The 25,607-nt window shown below is 37.6% G+C and overlaps 1 long non-coding RNA gene across 2 annotated transcripts in view; it reads left to right on the forward strand.

The window, feature by feature from the left end:
* LOC105240241 overlaps positions 1–25,607 on the forward strand; it is a 139,206-nt gene that overhangs the window by 84,004 nt on the left and 29,595 nt on the right. Inside the window, exon 5 of one of the 2 annotated variants that reach the window (XR_004626457.1) lies at positions 16,458–17,303. The exons of the other annotated variant lie outside the window; for it this stretch is intronic. This is a non-coding gene — a long non-coding RNA (uncharacterized LOC105240241). Of the gene's footprint in view, positions 1–16,457; positions 17,304–25,607 lie in introns of those variants that run through there. 2 annotated transcript variants of the gene reach the window in all.

The following is a 25,607-nucleotide window of genomic DNA, read 5'->3' on the forward strand; positions in this document are numbered from 1 at the left end:
AAAGTTAGAATTTTGGTTTGTGAGCAGAAGTGATAGAGGCAGAACTGGAGGTCACTATGTAAGTATCTAGAGGAACCACTAATTATTTCAGCAATAGAGTCCAAAGTCAAATCAGTGGTATCAGCAGGGCAAACGTATCAGTGCCCAGCAGTGGTGGTAGTGTTTTGTTTGTTTGTGAGAGCAGCCTTAGAATATATATTTTTGAGATGTTATTACTGGCTGCAGAGCCTCCAAATCTAATTTTCAGCCTTGTTGGTAATTCCTTGAATGATATAAATTGTTCAAACAAATGCCTTTTATATGTAAAGTCGGTAGGATTGATTGTTTGCAACTAAGAATCCTGACTTGATATATGAACTACAGACAGAAAGACAGACTCACAGGGTATAAATATAAGGAGATTTAATGACACTTACTATCCTCTGACAACCAGAGGCAAAGAAAGGACAGGCTCTCTGGCAAGATGGTGGTTTAGGTTAACAGTTTTTCACCTCTCTAGACAGGAAGTGAGGGTATGCTGACATTAAAGAAGTAATGGAGTAATATTAACGTCCCATGAGGCTTCAGGAAAAAAACAAGTTTTTCCTTATGTGGCAGGGGAGGAAGATCAATTCCACTGATGAATCTTAGCAGATACAGCAGTGTTACTTTGGGTCCTCCAGGAAGGAGATGGCAAGAAAGAATTAGAAGTGCATGAAATTTATTGGGGGAAGTGACTGTGAAGGATGAGTGGGAAGAGTAGGTGGGAAGAGCCTCAGAATATGACACACATCTGATACCTGTCAAAGGAAAGAAGGAAGGACAATTGGTTAGGAAGTCAGACTGTAGTACAATTCTGAGGAAGTCTCAACTAGAACTCTAATGCAAAGACTGTTCATTAATGGAGTCATCTGTTGGCCAAGAATGGCTGCCTTTCATAACCCATTGTGCACAGTGATTGGCTAGGAGCAACTTAAGAATAGCATGAGCTTGGCATGAACCTTGCAATGGATACTCTTCTAAGAGTAGGTTCTCTCTTGAAAGAAGGTCTGGGTAGTGCAGTCCCATGTGTGTGGCTGTCACACATTACTAACCAAGTTTTGGGGGAGTTTGTTCAATTGCCTTAGATGACCCAGGGGATGTACTGTTCAGACACAAGTAATTCACCAATCCTTTGAAATATGTATGAAAAGGCAATCAAACTCTGGCATTTCTAATATGATTAATTTCAGACTGCTATATCAAGTTCCTAACCTTCAATTTAGGGCATAAAGCTTCAACTACATTAGGGGACTATTCAGTAATGAAGAAAAGGAAGGGCTATTATAGAATGACTTTACCTTGTAATTAGGGTAGAAAGGGAGAACATGTTCCAAACTCCAGGGAAATGGGCATCCAAAATCTTATTATATGCATTTGATGAGTTTTGACAAATGCATATACCTATGTTTATATCCTCTCCAGCACTTGGAATTGTCAGTGTTTTTAGTTTTATTCATTCAAATGAGTAGGCGGTGATGTTTCTTTGTAGGTTTAACTTGCATTTCCCTGATGAATAATAATGATGAGCATTTTTTATGGGTTTATTGCTCTTCATAGATCTTCTCTGGTGAAGTGTCTTTTCATATTTTTTGCCCATCTTTTATTGGATTGTCTTCTTATTTAGTTGTAAGAATTATTATATTCCAGATATAAATCTTTTGTCAGATATATGTTTTGTGAATAATTTCTCCCATTGTGCGATTTCCTGTTTTATGATTTTATCAACTGTGTTTTTGTCTTTCAAGGAGCAAAATTTTTTAGTTATGATAAAGTCCAATTTATCGATATTTTATGGCTCATGGGTTTTACATTCAATCTAATGAATCTTTGTGTTCGCCCCTAGTCAAAAAGATTTTTATCCTGAGTTTTCTTTTGGAAGTATTATATTTTTAGCTTTTACGTTTAAGCCTAAGATCCATTTGAGTTAATATTTATATATGTTATAAAATGGGGGTTGATATTTATTTTTTTCTCAAATGGTTATCTATTGTTCCAGCATTAGTTTTTGAATAAACTTTCCTTTCCTCATGGAATTGCCTTAGATTCTTTGTAAAAAATCAATTGACCATGTAAGTGCTGGTTTTTATTCCCTTCCCTTGATCTATATGTCTGTCCTTATGCCAATACCACCCACGTGGGTTTCTGTTACTTAAAATCAGCTACTGACAGTCCTCTTTGTTCTTCTTTTTTAAAATTGCTTACTTTTAAAATCAGCTTTTCAATTTCACTAAAAAAACTTTCTGGAATTTTGATTGGGGTGACACTTGGTTCCGTTGGTCATACTGGGAAGAAGTGATATCTAAACAATATTGTCTTTAAATCCATGTATGTTGTACATCCCTTCAATTGCTTAGGCCTTCTTTAATTTCCCTCAGCAATGTTCTGCAGTTTTCAAAGAAGAGCCTTGCATAATTTTTGTTAAATGTATTCCTAAGTATTCTATTTTATGTGATACTATAAATTATTTACAGAGTCCATTTAATGATTATTTGCTGCTATATATAAAATATAATTTATTTTAAAATATTAATATTTCATTGTGCATCTTACCAACTTAGTTATTAGTGATAGTGGGTTTTATATAGATTTCTTAAGATTTTCAATATAAGCAGTTTTGTTACCTGCAAATTGGAGACAATCATTCTCCCTTAATAATCTTTAAGTTCTTATTTCTTTTTGTTGTTTTACTGCTGCCTAGGAAGTGGTAAGAGCAGGTATCCTTGCATTTTTCCCAATATTAAGGGAAAAGTATTCAATATTTTGTACTAAATGTACTGTTAGCTGTGTTTTTTTGTAGATGTCTTTTGTTAGATTGAGGAAATTCCCTTATATTCCAAATTTGTGAGAGTTTTAAAAAAATCATTATTGGAAATTGAACATTATCATATGCTTTTAATGAATATTTTAGAATGATCATATGCTTTTTGTACTTTTTCTTTTTAGTATGGTAAATTGTTTTTTAAATGTTTTATCAATGTTTGCATTTTTGGGACAAACACTACTTGAATTATATAGTCTGTTAGTTCTTTAAGGATTTTATATTCGACAGATAATGGTCTATAATTTTTTTTATAGCGACTTCTTCAGATTTTCATGTTGGGGTTGTGCTAGCATTAAAAAAATGAGTTTGGAAGTGCATCCTCCTTTTCTGTGTTATGGAAGATTTTATGTAAAAGTGGCATTTCTTCTTTGAATGTTGTATGGAATTTGCCAGTGAAATCATCTAAGTTTTCTTGGTGGGAAGATTTTTAATGAAGAAGTAAATTTCCTTAATAAAGTGCACGAGATGTTTTTGCTTCACTTTACATCATTTTGTTACCTTGTATTTTTCAAGGATTTTGTCCACTTCGACTAGATTGTTGAATTTATCGGCATAAAGTTGATCATAATATTTCTTATATCTTTTTAATATCTGTAGGGTTTGTACTGATAACTCATTCCCTTCCTGATATTTATGATTTATGTTCTTTCTTTTTTTCTTGATCAGTCTAGTGATGACTTTATCAATTTTATTGATCTTTTTAAAAAACAGTTTTTGGGCTTGTAAATTTTCTTTATTGTTTATATGAGTTCTATTTAATTACTTCTGTAGTTCTCTTTATTACATTGTGTTTATTTGGCTCTTCTGTTTTTTAGTTTCTTGATTTAGAGCATTAGATAATTGATTTTAGGCCTTATTTCTTTTCTATTATGTGTTTAAATCTGTAGCTCTCCCTGTCATAGTTCATCAGCTGCATTTCACAACTTTATGTTATATTTTCATTACTATAGAGTTTGAATTATCCTTATGATTTTTTCATTGATCTATGGATTATATAGAAATGGGTTGTTTGATTTACAAATATCTGGGCTTTTCCTAGATAGCTCATTGTTATTGCTTTCTAATTTAACTTCATTTTGTTCAGAGAAAATATTTTGTAAATTCTCTTAAATTTAGTGAGATTTGTTTTACGATCTATCAAGTGGTCTATCTTGGTGAACAAAATATATGCACTTGGAAGTAATAATTCCTAAATGATTGGGTGTATAGATCTATAATATCAATTAGGTCAGGTTGTTTGGTAAGTATTTTTCAGGTTTTCTACATTTCTACTAGTATTTTTTGTGTATTCACTTTAGCACTTACAGAGACAGGGCTGTTAAAAGCTCTTATCATTGTGGAATTGTCTACTTCTTCCTTTGATTCTAGTAATTTTTCCTTCATATATTTTGAGGTTCTGTTATGAAGCATATACATATTACTGATTATTATGGCTTTTTGATAAATTTATCCTTTTATTATTATGAAATGTCTCTTTTATTGCTGTAAAACTTAATCTTGAAATTATTTTATACAGCCTTCTATTGCTTATTATTTGTATGACATAATTATTTACATTCATTTACTTTCATGTTATAGACAGCATATAGTTGGTTTTTCTTTTTCTTTTTTTTAATCCATTCTCATAATCTCTGCCTCTTACGTGTAGTATTTAGTGTATTAACATTTTATATAATGTTTGATATTGTTGAATTAAGTCTACTGTTTTATTGTTGGTTTTCTTTTTGTCACCTATGTTGTTGATATTCTGTTTCTTGTTTCACGCTGTTTTTTTTTTTTAAAGATTTTATTTATTTATTTGACAAAGAGAGAGACAGCCAGTGAGAGAGGGAACACAAGCAGGGGAAGTGGGAGAGGAAGAAGCAGGCTTCCAGCGGAGCATGGAGCCTGGTGCGGGACCCGATCCCACGGATCTGGGATCACGCCCTGAGCAGAAGGCAGAGGCTAACGACTGAGCCACCCAGATGCCCCTTATTTCATGCTTTCTTTTGGATTATTTGAATATTTTTAGAATTATATTTTAATTTATTCATTGGTTTTTTAAATATGCCTCCTTGCATTATTTTTTAGTGATTTTTCTATAAATTACAGTACATATTCTTAAAATTTCATGGTGTATTTAGAATTAATATCATACTACTTTACATAAAACGTAGAAAACTTGAATCCTACAAGTCCATTTAACCATGACCTACCATTCTTTATGGTTTAACTGCCACACTATATATCTAAATATATATTTTAAGCACCACAAGATAATATTATATTTTTGCTTCAACCATACATATTAGAAAGAAATTAATAGGAAAAACTATGCTTTCTTATTTGCCCAGATATTCACCATACATGATGCTCTTTATTCTCTCTTGAAGATCTGATTTTCCTTTTGGTACCACTTTCATTCAAATTTAAGAACTACTTTTTTTTTGTTTTATTTCTTACAGTGGGGTTCTGATGATGACTAATTCTTTTACCTTTGTTTTATCTAAAAAATGTCGTTATTTCACCTTAGTTCTTGAAGGGTATTTTCACAGTTTGTAGAATTCTGGATTAACAGATTTTAGTCTTTCATTGATTACTAGGGTTTTACTTGTTTTCTGGCCGACCTACTTTCTGGTGAGACATTGGTAGTCATTTGAATAATTGTTCCCCTGTATATATATAATGTGTCATTTTTTTCTTTGGATATTTTGAAGTGCTTGTTTTTTGCTCTGACTTACAGCAACTTGATTTTGCCTAGGCATGGGTTTCTTCGTATCTGTTCAGTGTGGAGTTCGTTCATCTATCAATCTCTCTCTGTAAGTCTTTGCTAAATTTAGGAAGATTTTGTCCATTTTTTCAGGTATATGTTCTAACCTATTTCTCCCTGTCTCTTCAAACTGGGTTTCCAGTTATACATATGTTAAACTTTAACACAGATCTTTAACACTTTGTTTAACTTTTTTCAATTTCATTTTTCTGTTGTTTTTTTTTCAGATTGTGTAATTTCTATTTATCTATCTTTGAGTTCACTGATTCTTCCCATTGTCATCTCCAATCTGCAATTGTGTCCATTCATCAAATTTTTAATTTCAGGTCTTGTACATTTCAGTAATTTTTAATTTGTTCTTTTTTATGTTTTCTCTTTCACAGATTTCCTCTCTTTTATTCATTATTGTATTTTCCTTTATTTAGAACAGTTATAGTAAGTGCATTAAAGCCTTTGCCTCTTAATTGTAACATCTGGATCATCTTAGTGTTGGCCTCTGTAAATTGTCTTTTCTCACAAACATGGATCATACTTCCTTGGTTCTTTTCTGTTTTTTAATGAATGGTTATGGATTATATCCAAAATTGGGAATTTTGGAATATTATATTAGGAACATTACAGATTCTGCTACATTCCTCCAAAGAATATTGATGCTTTTGTTTTAGCAGGCAATTAATTTGGCTTGACTCAAGTTGCAAGATCTCTCTTATGTTGTGACAACTTATATGTCAGTTCAGTTCCTTTAGCTTTAACTACAAACTTCCCAAGTATGCATAGTTGAAATGTCCTCCAGAGACTTGGGCAGAGTTTATACCCACAATTTGTGGTTTCTTGGTTTATATTTTCTGACTTACTTTATTTCCCTGAGATTTTCCTTCACTTTCTGGTAGCTGTAGTTCCCTATGCTCTGTCTTGTGATTTTTTGGTTTTCTGTTGAGTTTGGTTCTCTACGTTGCATACTGTGATCTGCTTTCAATATAAAGCCAAAAAATGGAAAACTCATCATATTCTAGTCTCTTCTCCCAAGTTTTGACTCATCTGTAAAATCTTTCTGATTGTGTCTTCTCTACAGAGCCTTTAAACAGATGTTGTTTGTGTGAAGGTTGGTCTGTCAGTTTACTCCATCATGTCAGAATGGGAACTCTGCCTTACCTTAAAAGAATTATAGTATCCTGAAAACCTGGCCTAAAAATAGTGCTACTAATATTTTAAAATCTCAGAGTTAGAGATTTTGTAGTGATCTAGTGTAACTTTCCTATTTATTAATGAAGAAGTGGAGATTCCCTGAGATTGTATTCATTTATTCCTTCATCAACACTTTTTGAGCATTTACTATGTGCCATTCACTGTGCTGGGTGCTGAGACAATAGAGACAACGCCCTCAAGGGGCACGGAGTCCTTGGCACAGCTGGAACTAGGACTCATGGCTTCTATTTTCTAGTTTACTGCTTTCTCTGCTACTATTGAGGAGAATGAGAGAGGGAGGAGAGGAGAAGCCGCCAGGGCATAGACTGTGGTTATCAAAATGACTAAATTTTGGCAGCTTGAACCAGATACTGCACTACAATAGCCTGAAGTTCTTAAAAATTTTTTCTGTCAGAATCATGAGATCTCAAGCTATGTATGTAGAAAAGCTCTCTCTATGCTCATTGTTGCTGGACTGAGCATGAGAGATGTATCCCCAAACTATAAGTGCATCCTTCACTTGGCATAGTATCCTCCAGGTTCACCCATGTTGTTGCGTATGGAAAGATTTTCTCCTTTTCTTTTTTTTTTTTTTTAAAGCTGAATAACATTCCATTGCATATATATACACCACGTTTGCTTTTTCCATTCATCCATTGATGGACATGCCAAATGAAATAAGCTAGTTACAGAAACAGAACAGATACTGCATGATTCATTTATATCAGGTGTCTAAAATAAAGTCATAGAAACAGAGGATTGAATGGTGGTTGCCAGAGGAGCTAAGGGGAGGGAGAAATGAGGAGTTGCTTTTCAACAAGTATAAAGTTTCAGTTATGCAAGATGAATGCATTCTAGAGATCTTTTGTACAGTATTATGCTTAGAGTTAACAATACTCTATTGTGTATTTAACAGTTTGTTAAGAGGGTGGATCTCATGTGTTTTTACCATAATAATACAAATATACGTATGGAACAAATAATGGCAAAACAAAAGTGTGCATTAAAGCTCACCTCAGGCAAACTATCTAATACTCCTTGAGGGACAGCAGGTTTGAGATTTTGAGGGTAACAAAATTATTATAATTTGCAAAAAGAAAGAATTGCCTAGCTTTATACATGTGTATCTTCAGCCTTAGATCTTGGCTAATGATTCACTGCTAGGCTCCCATTCCCTAAGGCTTGTGGATCACTTTAGGCATCCAGGAGCTTCTGCCTTCTTCCTGAGTGCTTATTGCCACATGGCTGGTTGTGGCTCGCCACTGCAGGCAATAAATAAACCCTCCTGGTCGTGGGGGTGCTTGACTTGGATGGGTTTGATTTCTTTCCATGTGGAGACTTAGGAATTGGCTTTATAAAAAATATAGAGAAGTAGAGGGGCAGAGACAGGAGGGTTTAAACCTCTTTGTTGGACCTTTTCAATTATTCATGGAAAATCTATATTCTGTTATTGGCTTTAAGTAAAGCAACTTTGTTGTTTCTATTGATCATGCAATTTATTATCTTTATTTAAACTCTTCAGGCAATAAATAAATAAAAAGCAGTTGGAGGGAAAGAAGCTTTTCAGAGAAAGCAATTTCCTAGGCAAGTAGTTAAATCCTTTTAAAATTAGGCTTATAAACTTAAAGATGGTATCTGATTATTCTACTTGATTCCCTTTTAAAAAGACTCTGGTCTTGGTTTCTCTGTTTTAGCTGAGATCTTTCAGTTTTCACTTCTGTTTTCACCAGACTCTCTTTCCATTATACTCATAAATTAATCTACAAAGAAAAAAATAGCAAATGTATTGCAGCTGGAAATAAGAAAGCTTCTATCTGAGTAACAGTCTCATTTCTCTATCACTTGCTGGTGAATACAGTTTACTTAACCTCTTTAAGCCTTGTTTCTATCATTGGCAAAATTGGGACACTAACACTTACCCTTTCTTCTTCATGGTCAAATGAAGATTGTGCAAGATAACCATGGTGATGAAAACACTTTTGTATAGTAATTCACTGTTTATTAAATTGTTTAACATGTTTATTTTCTCTAGGTCTTCTGATACCAAATCTAGTGGCTTTTTTTTTTTTTACAATATAGAATGTACACTATTATAAAAGTAAAGTGTTTATGAGATGTTCTTGAAGTTCTTTTTCTGATTTAAAAATTCTGTGATTTTATTATAGATTTTCATATAGAATTTCTTTCAAGCCAGAGACTCTCCATAATTTCTGTTGTGTTTTCCCCTTGAATCCTGGGTAAAATTGTCATTGATTAAGTCTACTTCTTGGGCAAGTAAACATTTTATCATCTTCACATGTTCTCTTCCATTCTCCGCAAGTCTCCTTCATCTGCCTTTAGGTCCCTGACTGCGTTTATTGGGGAAGTGCTTTCCTTTTCTCATCTGACTCAGTCCTGCCAAGATGAACAGCCTTTCCTGTGCTCTGTGTTATATTAGTAGACCTCATTTGGAGCCATGTTGATATACTCCTTGTTCATTTCATCTGTGCCTCCTGGCCTCACTGTCTATGGCTATACTATGGTGGAGTTCCTTAGATTTATTCTGTCCTTTGCCCTTGCTGGGTAAGTGTCTCCAAGTCATCTTTATCAGTGAGAAATTCTCATTTTCTGGATTTAATCTCTTTTACTTAAAAATAAAAACAACCAAAATGAGTCTCTTCTTGAAGACAAACATTGGTTTACTCCTGTATAGTAATTTACAGGAACTTTAGTAGGCTTTACGTGGGCTTGAAAAATCAACAGATGAGGATCTGGTTCTTTTCTTGGGGTGTGTTTATAATCATAATTATGTTTTTTACTCTTAGAAATGTAACATAATATCCCCCAATATAGGTTTAATATCCTCTAGAAAATCCCTGCTTATTATTCTAAAACAGCACAGGTGCTTTTGAATTTAAATGCATCTTAAACCAAATCCTCTGAAGAGTATTGCAAATGATACTCCTAAGCCACAAAGAGACCATGGTTCTCTTTCATGCAACAGCAGCATGGTACTGGTGAATGATAACAGGTTAGTGAATGATAATAGGCTTAGGTTTGCATCTTGCCTCAGCAACTTACTAGCTTTATGAGCTTGGGAATGTTATTTGGCCTCTGTGATTTAATCTCCTTATCTCTAAAATTGGGTGATGATATCTCATTGGTTTGTTGCGATGGCCAAGAGACTGTGCCCATGAGTGAGCAATCCCAGCTAGACTCAGGGAGGAGGAGGATTAATTGCCATAAGATCAATTACAGCTGCCTAAGTAGATAGCAAACGAGAGGAAGAGAGGAAAGGGGTGGGGAGATGAATGACAAAGAAAGTGAAATTACCAAGCTTTACAGAATTTAGCAAAGAACAACAGCAGGGACAGCTCAGGAAGAATAGATAATGGTGGCTTTTTACTCTGAGCATTGTGCCAGCTCATGGGAAGAGAACTTTGAAGGAGAGGAAAGAGAGGGACAAGTTGAAAAGGACAGAATAAGGAGAGAAAGGGAGAAAACAATGAAAACAGGTGAGCAGAGAAGAGGAGCTAAGAAATTCTCTGTTGCCTTTTGGGTCCTGAAGAGGGAGCTGGAGGCAGAAAAAAGTGAGATATTTATTGAAATCAGGAGGTTGTTTCACAGTTTTTCAGGAAGAGACTGTGGTGAATCCAAGTAATATCAATGCATGAATCAACTATTGAAGAAATCAGGAGTTTAGGTGAGTGTCAGTTTAGCAGAAAAACAGCTTATTTTTAGAATATCTCAATGAGAAAGATTGACTGTTAAGGGGATAGTATGAAAATGCGACTTGGGCTAACGGCCTCATCAGCCTGTATAATATCTTCAGGGACATCGCAACAACCTGCTCATTCTTTTTTAAGAATGGAGGGTAGATGTAGGAGATGATGTGACCTGATTACTGTTGTAATAAATGCGGTGCACAGGTTTCTCATTCCCTCTAAGAAGTGTGAAAGAGGATTTTGATAAGTGAAGGGTGAGAATGATCTCTGCTAAGTGTCCTTCATTTATGAATAGCACCGAGTTTTAACCAGTACAAGGACAAGCCAAAAACCTCTCACTCATATGGATTATGTTATTTCCTATACGTGGTGTGTAGTTGAGAGAGTTCTTCTGCAAAGTGAACTAGAATGCCTGCTTAGGGGCCTCTGGTGGATAAGGGTCTCAAATTACTAATGTGAATATTCTTTTGGCCTCAAGCGAGATTGTAAGGTATCCCACTGTTGTATGTACATATTTTTTTCCTTCAGCCACAAGAAAGAATATAGTTTTAGTTTAAAGCAAAATAAAGTTGATTTAAAATCAGTGTGTTTAGTTATATTAGGCATTCTACTAATTCTGTCTTTGGAAGAAATTTCTTCTGAAGACCTGAGCCTATTCTAAATTGGAATGTATTCTCTGCTGACATTTATCTTCATTATCATACTGTGGATTTCCTTCATCTTTCTCTTGGCTGATCCTAGATGTTGTAATGGCATTTCCTTTCTTTTCTGACTTATGTTCTGTTTTTGGTGGCACACGTGCCCCAGTAGTGTCCTGAAAAATGGTACTTAGAAGGAAAATTTTTTGAGACCCTACATGTCCCAAAATATCTTTTTTCCTGATAGCTTAATTGATAGTTGGCTGAGTATAAAGTTCTGGTTTGAAAATGATTTTCCCTCAGATTTTTGAATGTGTTGCTCCTTCGTCAGTTGGCTGCCAGTGTTGCTGTTGAGTACGCTAGAGTCAGCGGACTATAGCCCTGTGGCTTGTTTAGTGGGTCCCATTAACTGAGAATAGGTTTTAGTTTTACCAAGTGTTGTAAAAATCAACCAACCAGCCATGTCTTGGGATATGTAGAGTCTTCAGACAAAATTCTCTCAAGGTATTGTCTAGAGAGTAATAGACTTATTACCACTGTTCTGGGAACAGTGGGGGAAGAGAAGTGTGGGTTTCAAAATTCAACATATAAAAATTCCCTTAGCCCTATTTCCAATATGATTCCTCCTATGCTGGATGTCTCCTAGTCGAAGGACCCTTTGTTTTGCCTTTTTCAGGGAATTAACTTACAGTTCTCAAGTGAGGTGAGAAGGGCATTCACTAAGCTCCTCAGAGAGGGACAGGAATCTGAGGCTCTACCTGCCTTTAAAACAGACTTTCAGCCCATCGTCCTACTTTAGCTCCACTTTGACCTGCACTTCCAGCACTTTCTGTTGCCAGTGTTTGAACTTTTTAGGGGGCTTATAGGGAAAATCAAATTGTTTTTCTGCTTCTCTACTGTTAGCATAGGATTCCCCTTTCTCAGCTCTTTGAAGTCAGATATCCCACCTGCTTTCCAGCTTCCAAAATTTGTTTTTATCGTCTTCTTTCCTATTCTTTTTATCCATTTAGATTTATGCCTCAAAAATACATTTATTGTCATTTTTGTGGACTTCAGAAGGGAAAGAAAGTAAAAGTATGTTCTTAACCTGCCATCACCCAGTTTAAACAAACCTTAACATTTTGCCACGGTTGCCTAAGATTTCTCTTTCTTAAAAAACAAAACATCACACAATCAGTTCAAACTCCTTTTTGCCCCTTTCCAGTCTCATTTCTCTCCTTCCTTCCACCAAGAAAACCACCATCTTGAAGTCAGCTTATATCCTTCTCTTCCTTAGTTGTCTACCTTTATTGCACATGGATGTATCTGTTGAAATGTAGGCTGTTGTTCCAATATCTTAAATTTTGGATAGTTGATGTTATATTATGTGTAACTTTATGCAGTTTTCTTCACTCAACATTAACTGAGATATAAGCATGGTGATAGATATAGCTGTAGTCCATTCATTTTTACTGTTTAAGGATATTCCTTGGATGAATACTGTCAAATTGCACTCCTGTGTTTCTACTAATTTATATCCCCACTAACTGTATATAGGAGCTCCCATTTCTCCACATCTCCCAATACTTGGTGTTATAATATGTTCTTCAAACATTAGGTGGTGATAACATGGGTTGTGTTACCTATGAAAACATAACAGAACTCTTTATCTTTTCAAGAGACACACAGACTAAGGCAAAAGGTAATATGAGGTCTGGGGACACCTGAATTCTATTTGGCCTGACTTCTCTGTACCTTAATTCCCTACAATTGTCTTTGATCATGACTGCTGCTATTCATGAGAATACTATGCTTTTACTTAAACGAACAGAGTTTGAGATGTGATAATTTTGGGATTTGAGTACATAATGTAAGGGAAGTGTAAAAGTAGTCTTCAGACAGATGGTGATGCTGGTTCTAGCAGTTCTACTGTCTCTTATTATCTTTCAACTTTCAGATTCTGATGCCAAAGTACTCATTAATCAGTGAGACAGGACTAGGAGACTAGCTCTTAAGAAGAGGCTCCCTGTTTGACTTGTGTGCTTCCTGGTATGAGCACGTCTCCAGAGAGACAGTGCAATCTGGCTGCTGTGATAGCAAAGTCTGTGTATAACCTTTATTAATACAATCAACTCACCGCTGCTAAAGGGGAAATACCTTCCCTCACAGAAATTTTCCTTCACTTTCCTCATCTTAGGCAGGGCTCTGCCAGCAGAATGTAACAGAAAGTTTGACATGGCTCACCCACACTTTAGCCCTTTCCTTGCTAATAAAAATGAAGTCTCAAGGCCTCTGGGTATTTTGCTAATTTGTTTTTTCTTTTCCAGAGATCACTGAAAAATATCTTTTAAATTTAATGTATGCCTGAAAACATGTAAGAAAGTGAAATATATGGAACTTAAATGGCAGACACACTTTATAATGGAATCATAGTCATTAAGCAAAAAATACTTTCAAACTTCCTAATTACATCTTTCCTTTTTAATATGATCTTCAATATTACATTTCCAGCATTATTTATTTACATGTTCTTTCTTTTTTGTTATTTTCCTTTGCAACTTAACAATCAGCTGGCTCATGTCCAGCAAGAATGCAATTCAGGTAAATGATCTTCTGCCATTGACATGCCTGATGAGTTTCCCCTTTGTCTCAACTGAATTAAGTTTACGAGACCTATAGCTTTTACCGCTAGTGTCAGCTATTTAATTTTTTGTTTGTCCTTACATATAAAGCAATATGGAAAGATACACAATTTTTTTTAAAAAAAGATTTTATTCATTTATTTGAGAGAGAGAGAGAGAGAGACTGAGCACAGAGGAAGAAGAAGCAGACTCCTTGCTGAGCAGAGAGCCTGACGTGGGGCTCAAGCCCAGGACCCCGAGATCATGACCTGAGCCGAAGGCATATGCTTAACCAACTGAGCTACCCAGGTATCCCCACAAATTTTTTTAAAAGATTTTATTTATTCATTCGACAGAAACAGCCAGTAAGAGAGGGAACACAAGCAGGGGGAATAGGAGAGGGAGAAGCAGGCTCCCAGGGCAGGAGCCTGATGCGGGGCTCAATCCCATAATGCCAGGATCATGCCCTGAGCTGAAGGCAGATGCTTAAGGACTGAACCACCCAGGCACCCCCACAAATTTTTGAACAATTGCATTAATAGTGTTGCGTACAAAAATATTATAAGGCTTCTAAAATGGAACCGTTAGCTGAGAGGTGACTTGGAGAAGTTATTCATCACCTGAGATTTGAACATCCAAGTTTGGCACAGAAATATATTAGGATTAATACACACACACATACATACACACACACACACACACACACACACAAACACACACACGTTGAGTTGTTTGAAAACTGAATGCATGAATGTTGAGACCATTGGGACTACCTCTCTTTTATCCTTTTGTTCCCTTTTGATCTTCTTAAGCCCCAAATCTTTCCCTTTCCAATCATTGGTATCCACTCTCATCCATTTCATTTCCATGAAAAAATTTATTTTTGTCTCTGCTATTCCAGATGTCTTTTATATAGAAGCCCATTTGACTATCCCATGTTTGTCATCCCAAAGGGTCATCCCCCTTGTGAACTTCAGGAAAAGTGAGGGACTCACAAAGAAGCATGTGAGATCATCAGATCACCTTGCATCAAAGGCTGGGACAGGCTGGTGATCTTAATTTTCTCTGACTCTTGGCTGCAAAACATCAAGCATAGGGAGCCTGAAAGATGACACCAAGGGTCTTAAATGCCCCAAATAGCACAAACAGATAGCATTTGAAGTTCCTGTATGTATAAGGCATCCTCCAAGAATCTAGAAATAAGAGAAATAAGATTGCTGTCTGAGAGTTAAACATTTAAGAGAAACAGGTAATGAATTTTCCTATAAGAAAGAGAGTGTCTCCTTTGTCTATAAGACCAGACAGAAAACTTACTGAAACTATTAACATATCAAAAGAGAGTCTATATCAAGGTGTGAAGATTACTAAAACTATTTTGAAAGAGATAGAGGGAGAGAGAGAGAGAGTGCATATGCACACAGGTGAGGGGGAGGGAGAGGAGAAGAGGTTGGGAGAAAGGGAGAGAGAGAATCTGCCCAGTGATTTGATATATCTGGTCTCATGATCTTCCTATTATAGAGATAAAAACATGTCATTTCAACCTGATGCTGTGAGGCATCCAACTCATAAAACTAACTCTCCTTGTTTTGAGTCTATGTTCACCAAGTTACCTTGTTACTACTATTTTGTTCCCTGGGTAGTTAGTGTATCTATAGGAAAAGAATACCTCGACCAGTGGGCTGAGTGTATGAGACTTTTGGCATTTCACTCTAAATCAACAAATAAATTGGTATTCTGGTTTCAGATATTAGATTTAGAGTTCAGTCAATGTAAACCCAGCTCTAAGTAGTGGATTTTAGAAAATTCATTAAGACAATGCCACTCTTTGAGGCCACTTCTCAGATCATGGTTATAGTTGAGCAAGCGTACCTATTGAGCACAATACCTTCAACCCTAAAGGAACAAAACACAAGGGAAACAAATTGCCTTTGAGGGATTAGACAAGTCAAGATTTAGCTCTTTTTTACAGGACCAAATGTGCTGTATATATATATATGTAGTCTCATTGTCACACCTCCACTCTTCATTCTACTCCATGTTTTCCTTGCTCTCATTTTGGTTATTGTAGTCATTTCATGTGACAAGTTCTCTCGATCTTGTCTGCTTTTTCTTCCCTGAAAGCAGTTGTCAATGTAACCACCAATTTCTATGAAGAACCTCTATTCAAAGGGCAAATATCAACTCCAGGGATTTCTAGCTTTCCCTGTCACAGGAATTAAGGCTTCATGGGATTCAAGGAAGCCAAGTTCCTTTTCTGAGGCAGGGTGTAAAGTGGCAAAGTTCCGCTGTTGAGGGGATTTTCTGGAGCAAAAGGGAAAGCTGGAGCCAGTGAGAACCTCTGGGCAGCCTAAGGCAACAGCTGCTCCCTTCTAACCAGGTTTTGGGGAGAACCATGCCTGTGGGGCCTGATCAGTGAGAAGGATTCTTTCAAGATGAATGAATACTTACTGATTTCTTCCTACCTTGATTCTAGCATCATTAGTATCCCTACAGATATTTTTAAAAACCTAAACAAAGGGGGAAAAAAAGAAAGGAAAGAGTTTCCAGGATAATAACAATAATCATTCAAGCAAATCAGAAAACACAATCTTCCCCAAATAATAAAAGAAAACAAATTACGTGTCAAAAATATGCCAGACATTAAAATTAGGCAGTTTTTACCCTGACTGTTGAAAATAGCCAATCTTCTTAGGCTCTATGTCTATCAGAGTTTTAGTGTGTTTTTCTTTGGTCCTTTAGGGAAGATCACAAAAGCGGAAAGCCTGAACGGAAAGTCTGGGTGTCAGACCCAGGTGACGAATCGTAAGGGCAGTCGTGATGCTGGTTCTGGGGCAAAGTGCTGACCCCTGCGTTTGGGGGCTGTGACTTCATATTCTCATTACACGAGGAGTACTCTAATCTTCACTGGCAAAATCTCAGAATCTTTTACTAATAAAGCAAAAGCTTTTGTGTCTTGGTTTATAAGTAATTGAAATAGCAAAACTGTATGGATGCTTCTCTTACAAACGCCACCATTCATTCAAAGGGTATGTTCTTAGAAGAATGCAATGACAGCCACGTTTGATGTCTGAAACTTACTGCCACTGTGAGCAATGGCCCATCCTCAGGAAGTCATCTAAACATACAGTCATTTGCTTGTGTCTCAAGCTCTGCCTCTGGGTTGTGTGAGAGGCTAGGCAGAGAAAGCAGCTTTGAATTTAGTTTGTGGGACAGACAGCCCAGACTGTGAGCTGCTCTCTCCTTCCTGAGATTACATTTCTCTGCCTCACTGCATTTGCGTGGTGGGTCCCTAGAACCATATCTTTATATGTGGTCCAACCTCTCCTACTCCCCTCCCCTCTGAGATATAGGGGACATTTGACTCAAGTTAGACAACAAATCTCTTTCCTGGGAATGGGGGTATTTGAACCTAGAGAAGTAAACTTTAGTGGTGGTCCAATACTGACACATGGATGAGAAAGAAAAAAGCCCGTCTTCAGAGAAAGGCAAGAATAAAGCAGCTCCACAGAAAAGGGCAGACACAAGAAATGCAGAGAAGGTACTTCCTCAGATTCTGCAATTTTCCAGTTGCTAGCTTCTGTCTCATTAAGATCTAGCTATGTTTTTGCCTTTGGATTTAATGAGACACCTCTATATATCCTTATAATAAAATCCTCCTTTGGTTTAATGCTTGAATTAGTTACTTGTAACCCAAAGAGTCTTAATTAATAAAAAAAGAATAAACAGAAACGACAGACTATCAATGTTTTAGCCTTTCTCAGTAAAAGTCGTTTGGCTTGAATATAAGAGAAGTTTTTTTTTTTCCTTAATGTTTTAACTTCAGAAAATTGTGGTCCATCTTAAAAGCAACATGTTCATTTGAAATGTTTCTTTTGTTTGTGTCTCTGAGAAGCTGTTAATAACCCCAAGAGGCATCTGATAAGCAATGATATCTCAGAATCAAGGAAATGCCGCATATTATTGCAACATACTTGTGTCTCTCTTTTTCACACTAGCATTCCTGCATTTCCAGATTCTCAGACTGTAAGAAATGGCTGACCTACTTTGAGGACTCCTGTCAAAATAATTGAGCCTGTGGAATGGTTGGTTTTATTTCCCCAAGACCTCTTATTTGACCTGGGCAAAGTTTTCTTGTTGTATTATTTTCTTCTTGCAAAGTGAAGGAAATAAAAATGAAGACACCTGGCTTGGGAACCTTCACCCATCCTGGAGACACTGCCGCTGAGAGAAAGCCAGTTGCCTTCCTGGACCTCTAGTAAGGCTTCCCACTTAGTGACTCCCTTACGTAATACGCCTGCATTTTCGTTTTTGCCTGGGCCATAGATGGTAACAAAAGCACTTGTGTTTTTTTAGGGTCACTTTCCTTAAAATAAAATAAAAAAATCAGGAAACTTCAAATATGATATTGTTTAACAAATACAATGACAATTCTTTGAAATCTGACTGCTTTGGTCTTTGAATAGATACCATTTACATTTCATTACTTAGAACTGCCTCTGAAGATGGTTTGCAATTTAAATACATAAAACCACTAGAATGAGTAATAGGAAAATCAATCTTTATTCTTTCAGATTAAATAAACTTGTTCATGAAAAATAGCTTATGTGGACTCCAAAATGTATCAAGAGCCATTTTTTTAGAGGTCATTAGACATCAGTGGATAAATCTTTTAAAGTGGGTGATCCCTTTTTGTGGGAAGGTTGATCCTCAGGAGCCTGGAAATTTTTGGGTCCAAGTCCACAGTCTATTTCAAAGTGTTATGGCGGGGAGATGGTGGGCTTTGGAAGCAGAGAGGCTTTTTATGAAGCTTGGCTTCTGTGCTAACTGGCTGCATGTTTTTACACAATTCACTTAACCTCTGAACTTCAGATTTCTCAGCTGTGGAATGGTGGTAATATTACTTATTTTTCAGGGTGCCCATAAAGAATAGAGAAAATGAGAAAAACTGACCAGGGTACCACGTGTCCTGTGATGCATCTCCTCCGAATCAGTCTCCTATGGGTGGGTCTGTGTGGTGGGACCTAAACCACAAGTCTGTTCTCTGAGAGCAAAGGATACTAGGATTAGATTTTTTTTTTAAATTCTATGTTGAGAAGGTAGGATTCATAATGTGGAGAATTATCAAGACTTTGGCAGCCACAGAGAGATGTCCACTATCTCGGGTATGTTAGAAGTATCTTACTCCTATCTCACCAAGCTGTCAGGGCAAGAAGGCAATCCTTGTAATCACAGTAATGGCCACTGTCTTCAAGATTTCCGGGGTCTATTTTCATCATGTTGCCACCCAAATTACCGAGACAGAAATTGAAAATATAACTCAGTTTTACATGTTTTATGATTTACGAAAGTCTTTTCACATTATTGCACTTTTTTCCCCTCACAAAACTCTGGAAAATGGTCATTATTATTTCCGTTTTCATGTAAGGAAGTTGATCATCAATGAAGGTATATTTTGCCAAAGGTCATTCATCTAATAATTATTAGATCTAAGAGTGCTCCAGAGGTTTTATCTAAATTTTTGTTTCTAACACAAAATTTACGAATGGTTAAGAAAACAGACTTCTGGGTCTGACCCATGTGGGGTTCAGATCCTAGCCCTGCTATTTATAAGTTTGCCACTTAACTTTCTTGAGCTCAGGTTTTCTCACCTGTGGTTGCTGGTAGTATCTACCTTGTAAGGTTATTGTGATGATTAGATAAGATACCATAACCGCGCATCCAGTACTGTGTCATGGTAGGAAGTGACGGACTCCTGCGTGGTATCATTTCTGTCATCAGGATAATCACCGTTCGTACTACACCACACCACCTCAAGAGAATCGTACATGTGTATCTCTCATATCCCCATGAATGTGTGCTCTAAACAATCCTAGATAGAGGGAGAAAGCTTGTTTATAAAGTGTCCAGACATACAGGACTGTTACTCTATTTACTGACTTTTATATAACTGTCATTTCAGAGTTGTAAGCAGTGAAAATTTGTTTACTCTTGTGCAGACTCACTTAGTTCTGGAATGGGCTGCCAGGTGACTCCTTTAAGGTATTTAGATATCTGGCAAAACCCCACTCTATTTGTGTGTCTCCATCAATTTACAAGGTGTCCAAGGAGACTTTGAAGTTCTGATGGACTGGGGCAGAGCCTTCCTAGGTTAGAGCTCCAGAAATGTTGGCAGGAACTCTGAGAAGAAACTGCCCTACGGGAAGGAGAAATGTGAATGCACAGTGCCAAATCAGCGTGAGGACTGTGGCTGTTGGTAAGTGAACTCCTGGGTACAGTTCCTGGCTCATGTTGGAAACTCTGCTCCAGGATACAGTCTGCACTGGGGAAAAGATGATATGAGAGAACTAGGAATATAATAATTGAAACTCCCAGTTGAGTTTGGGTGGGGGCATCCATGGTTGAACCTGGTAGTGGGGTCTAGGGAGACACTGCAGTGGATGGCACTGGGGCCATCAGCTTTGAGAACCTCTCTGATTTGGGTGATGACATAGTATTCCAGTAACAACAGTGACAGTGGAAGCAAATGGGCATTGCTTCTAATTCCCAAGTTTTTCTAGTGCCAGTTCAAAGAACAAAGCTTTTGTTTCCTGGTAGTGCCTTCCTGGTTCTGTATAGTGTCAACATTGGCAGTGAACAAGGCATTTCTTTGGTTTGATTAGACCATCGCCTTCACTCCTACAGCAAAAGAATCCAGACTGAATCTAAGGACTGGGTAAGCATATTTGGTAATTCTGACCATTCACAGGAGGGAGCTTCTTTGTATGAGTGTAGAAAACTCAGATTTTCTGCTAATCTAGGTATATGGAGATTCAGTGGCGCTGTAATTTGTATATGAAAGAAAAGTGTAATTTTTGGTTTTGAGCCTACACTGGTAAAGTCTGGGTTACATATATGAATAATGATTGTGACTGTGCTTGGGAAACAATCAAGTGCTATTGATATTGAAGATGGTGGTGTATCAAATACCAAGGAAAGTTCATAGACTCACACTGAACAGTGAAAGTGGTGATTTTCAACACACACAGGCTAAGTGCCACTTGGAATTCAGAAAGTGGCTAAGTTGCCTTTTTAAGGCTCAGCTGCCAAAGGGAAGGCTCACAAGAGGGAAAGAACCATACTGCCCTACCACTCTGCATTCCTGGAGGAACCCACACCTTGAGGGGTCTAATGAAGGAGCATGGAACTGGATTCTACCTGACCTTTCTGAGGCCCACATAACCTTTCTTAGTCCCTTCTGCAAAATGGTAATAAACATACTTTTTTTTTAAGAGAGGGAGAGAAAGAGTCAAGGGAGGAATGGGGTGGGGGTGGAGGGGCAGAGGGAGAGAGAGAGAAAATCTTAAGCAGACTTTGCACCCAGCATGGAGCCTGAGGCAGGGCTTGTTCTCATGATCTTGAGATCATGACCTGAGCTGAAATCAAGAGTCAGACACTTAACCAACTGAGCACCCAGACACCCCTAAATATGCATACTTTATGGTGCTGTTATGGCCCTGGTGTGGCATAACACAGGAAGGGAGTCTAGTATGGTATCTAGCACACGTTGATTTCTTTCATCCTTTTCCCCTTTACTGTGGTCAGTGGGTGTGAGGTCATGCCACTGGCAGACCTCTGACAGACTTTTCTGTTGATGATTTGATAGTTTTCCCCAACTTTAAAAAAGTACCTACTCCTTTGAGGGTTGTATCACTTGAAAATAGCTAGTGGAATTTTGGTGATTTGGACTAATTTATTGTTGTGTTATAGGACACGGTTAATCGGATCACGGGCTCCATCTCCACATTGGCAGTTTGCTTATCATAAACAAAAATCTGTTTCAGTCCATTGTCTGCCTTCTTCATTCTTGACAGCTGTGGGCCTAGAGTCAGTTGTTGAGGGCACTGCAGTGAACTTGCTGCGTGCAGTAAAATTGCATTTACCTTGAAGGGGAGGCCTGGGGAGCAGTGAGGCCGCATAGTGAGGCCAGGCATGGGGCAGCCTGCCACTACCAACAGACAAAGTGAACCGTGACAGGCCCTCCAAACCTGTCATTAAATGCCAATCCAGGAGGAGGGTTTTTTTTCAGCTCCATTTTATAAAAGAAAAAGCTGAAGCTCAGTGTGGTTAAATGACATGTTGAAGAAAATCAGGAGCAGAAATAGATATAATTCCATGGCTTTGGATTCAGAGAGTTATCTACAAGGCAAGAGCCCAAGGCCACACTTTCCTCTTTTCCACTAAGGCAGACTCTTTCACTGCTAAATTTGTCTTGCTTCTTTAGACTTGCTCCGAAATTAATAAAGGTCTACTTTCCTAATTGCACAATCAAAATAAATTATGCCCACAAATTAGAAGGCAAGGAAATTGCATGTGCATTTTGGATGCTCTGATAATGTCCTGCAGTAAATTGTTTTCATATAAATTGCATGCTTAATTAATTGCTTTCAAAAATGCCCATGTATTTTCCTGCAAATACATCTCTGCCCGCAATTCATAAAATACAAAGACAAATTAAATTGCCGATCCCCATATAAAAGTGTCGCCCTTGGTGTATCCTGGCTGCGCTCAGTCATTCTGCCCTCTTTCCAGGGAATGCAATAAACCTGGTGATCCTCTTCCTTTCTGAGTTGCCCCTGGGTATCTGATTCAACAGATTTGAGGTCTTTCTTAAATTACAGCCAGACAAGGCAATAAAGCTAATGTGTGCCCCATAACTGGTTGCGTTGAAAATCTGGCTGGCTCAGGTGACTCTTGAGACCTCTCTCAGCCTGAAAGAGAGCTCAAGACAGTGAGCTTTGGGAAAGCTAGCCACACTAAAAATAAAAATAAATAAAATGCCCCCCAACATCCAAAATTAAAAAAAAAAAAACTTCCTACAAAAACGCATGCACCATTTTGTTTTGAGTAAATTATAGAAAAGTATGAAAAAAAGTTGTCTTCCATAATCCCAACACCCAGATATAATCACAGATCATCATGTCCTCTTTGAACAGAATACTAAATGTTAGAAAAATGAAAATGATCATTGGCTGATTTAGTTGATTTGTTTAGGAAATTATTTTTAGGGTTGAGTTTGGGCTTGCACAATTTTCATTAGTTGGAGAATATGTCCTCTATTTCAAACTCCCACATACAGTATGCCTCAGTAGGCAAAAGTTAATGTTTAGAAACGACCCTAGTGTAGCCTGCCTGCTGCAAATGCTTCTGCTCTGATTTCTAGAAAGGAATTATGCTAACAGAAAGTGAAGGGAATGCTTTGCTAGATATTAGAATTTATTTGCCAAAAAGAATACAATGCTGGAAAACTTTGTTGTTAAAAATATTTCACCCCATGTTTTTGATACAGAAACCCTTCCTTTGGCTTCCCCTTTGGGTGACTGCTCAGCCAGTGTCATCTGAGGTGAGAGGTGGCCCCGCAGAGCCACCCTCATCAGCCAGCACTGCTTGCCTTTAGCTGATAATTCTTGCAGTTGGAGCTGAAGGGCTTGTCTTGGGAAAGCAAAGAAAACACAAGTCAGAAGTTGCTGCGATGGTTCAGTTTGTGGGGCATTTGGGCTTAGGTGCCTATTCTCTCCTATGGAGTCACGACCTGTTAAGTGAAATTGTAATGGAAGAGTCAAAATGAAGGTTGAGATCCATTGAAGTGTTATTTCCAGTGTTAGCTAAAAACAACAATCAAAACAAAACTGAATTCCCTCCCCTGTTGTAGTTTGGTAGATGTTGTGCACTTAGCTTTGCTTCTGGCTCCAGTGCTAATTCTGGATGCATGATGGGAAATTTGGCTTCTACAGGGGCCGGCTCCTCCCTCAAAAGGCAGCGTCTGGGCTGTGGAGTTAAGGAGCTGCCATACCCCACACCAGACCAGGGACTGTACACAGTGGCGCTGACTCAGAGATCCTCTCAGGCTCTACTAAGGCCTGAAAGGGAAGTTGTTTTCAAGCTAATTCTGCTGTGGGCCCTATAAATGTACCAAAGTGAGGAAAGAGGTGACCAGAGGAAATTTGAGACCAAATTACATATAACTCTCATTCCTTCTCATTGTTGCATAACAGAAAAAGAACAAAATGAAAAACCAAATCATTAAGTACTACCTCAATAAATCATGTTGCCATTAAATGTTAAGCAGTATAAATATTTATTCATTTGAGAGTTATGCCTGCGGCATATGCTTGAGCATGTGAGTTCACACACATACTGAATGGAGGGTTGATTCTTAAAAAAATTTTAAATTGAAGTATAGGTGACCCACAATGTTACATTAGTTTCAGGTATATAGTGATTTGACAACTCGGTGTGCAATGCTATGCTCACAAGTGTAGCTACCATCTGTCAACAGACGTGTTAATTCTGGATAAGCTTATGAAATCGGCAAAATTTGTATTGGGTATTTTTTTCTAAGCAATCTTTTTTGGTTATTTCTTGTCTTTCTCGGCCTGTTTGGCCCCATAACCCCATTTCCTTCTCCAACTATCATTTTCCACTGAGGCGTCCGTTTTGTTTGATGTCAGGGAGTACCCTGTACATGAAATGGGTGTTGAGTGCAAATGTGCTCTTCTTTGGAAATTTAAAATCTGTAGACATGATGTTTTAGAAATAATCTGTGTAAAATACCCAGCACAGAAGCACGCTACTGCTTATATAAACCCAGTGATTTCCAACTTGGTAGTATAGGTCCTTTTTACAATCTGGACCTCAGGCCTCGTAAGGGTAAAATGATGAAATTTTCTTTGAGGAGACAGGTGACTCTCTTTTCATTCTCCCTTTCTTAGGGTGTCTCCTTGAAAACATGATCAGCTCAATAAGAGGCCTGACCTTTCTATTTTACAATGCAAAATCACAGGCCTTCTGACCTTTGGAACTGTAAATACATACCTCTGAAATTACTCCCTCCCAAGGTGCACAGGAAAAAATGACAAGGTGCGTCCATTTATCTCTCAATGAGAGAGGAGAAATTGTTATTTTTTTTCCCTTTCCCATCACTGTATAAATTTGTGTGCGACTCTATCTATACTTTATAGTCACTTTTATCCTAGTTTACATGTGTGTAAATCTGATAATGCCTACTTTTTAATAATCGTGCCTATTCTCTTTTATATTGATATGGATGAGTCTTTTGTTGGCAAGATTGTTTTTCTTCCCCAAAAGCCTATAGCAGCTTTCTAAGTATAGCTATGCCTGTGTTACTTCTTTAGAAAAGAGATCTTTGAATGTGGAATGATTAATTATTACATGCATTCAGATGGTGATAGAGCTGGAAATACATCCCTTTGGTTACCCGTGAGTGCTGGCAGGCTCTTACATTTTGGAAGGAGGGACTATGCCTAGGATTTATAGGGTCTAAAGAGAACCAGTGCTTTAGAAAGCTGAATTTCAGTTATCTTTGGTGCATAGTAGGTACTCAGGAAGGATTTGTGGAATGAATGAATGTCTGGTGAGTGTGAGGTGGTTTATCAGAAGTCTGTCTTTTCAAGGTACTGAGGGACCTCTTGGGAAAAAGGCACTGGTGTGTTGAGCTTGGCTTTGTTGTAATCAAGCCGTGGTTGTCAGAGCAAAGGGATGTCCCAGGTAAAGTCTGAAGGCTGCCAACTCAAATCTATCTCTTTCTGGCCCAATTTCAGGAATTCATTTCTGGTTCAATGGAGGTAAATGGATGTGGGTAAAATATGACAAATTTATTCCACTAAAAACACCACAAAGCAGAAGAGCAGGAGAGATACTGTTTTCTGTCTCATCTTTTCCTTCAGTTACCACAGGCCAAGGCACACTGAGGGCTCTGGTGTGGTGGCAGAGGTGACCCAGCTGCCTGGTGGGAGTGCCCTGACTTGTGAGCACCTGTAAGACCTTCCCCTGGACTCCTAGAGATAGACGGGAGAATAAGGGCTTCTTGCATAGAGGACTCTGGTCCTGTAG

The sequence above is a fragment of the Ailuropoda melanoleuca genome, chromosome 7 (genome assembly GCF_002007445.2).
Source record: "Ailuropoda melanoleuca isolate Jingjing chromosome 7, ASM200744v2, whole genome shotgun sequence".
Lineage (NCBI taxonomy): Eukaryota > Metazoa > Chordata > Mammalia > Carnivora > Ursidae > Ailuropoda > Ailuropoda melanoleuca.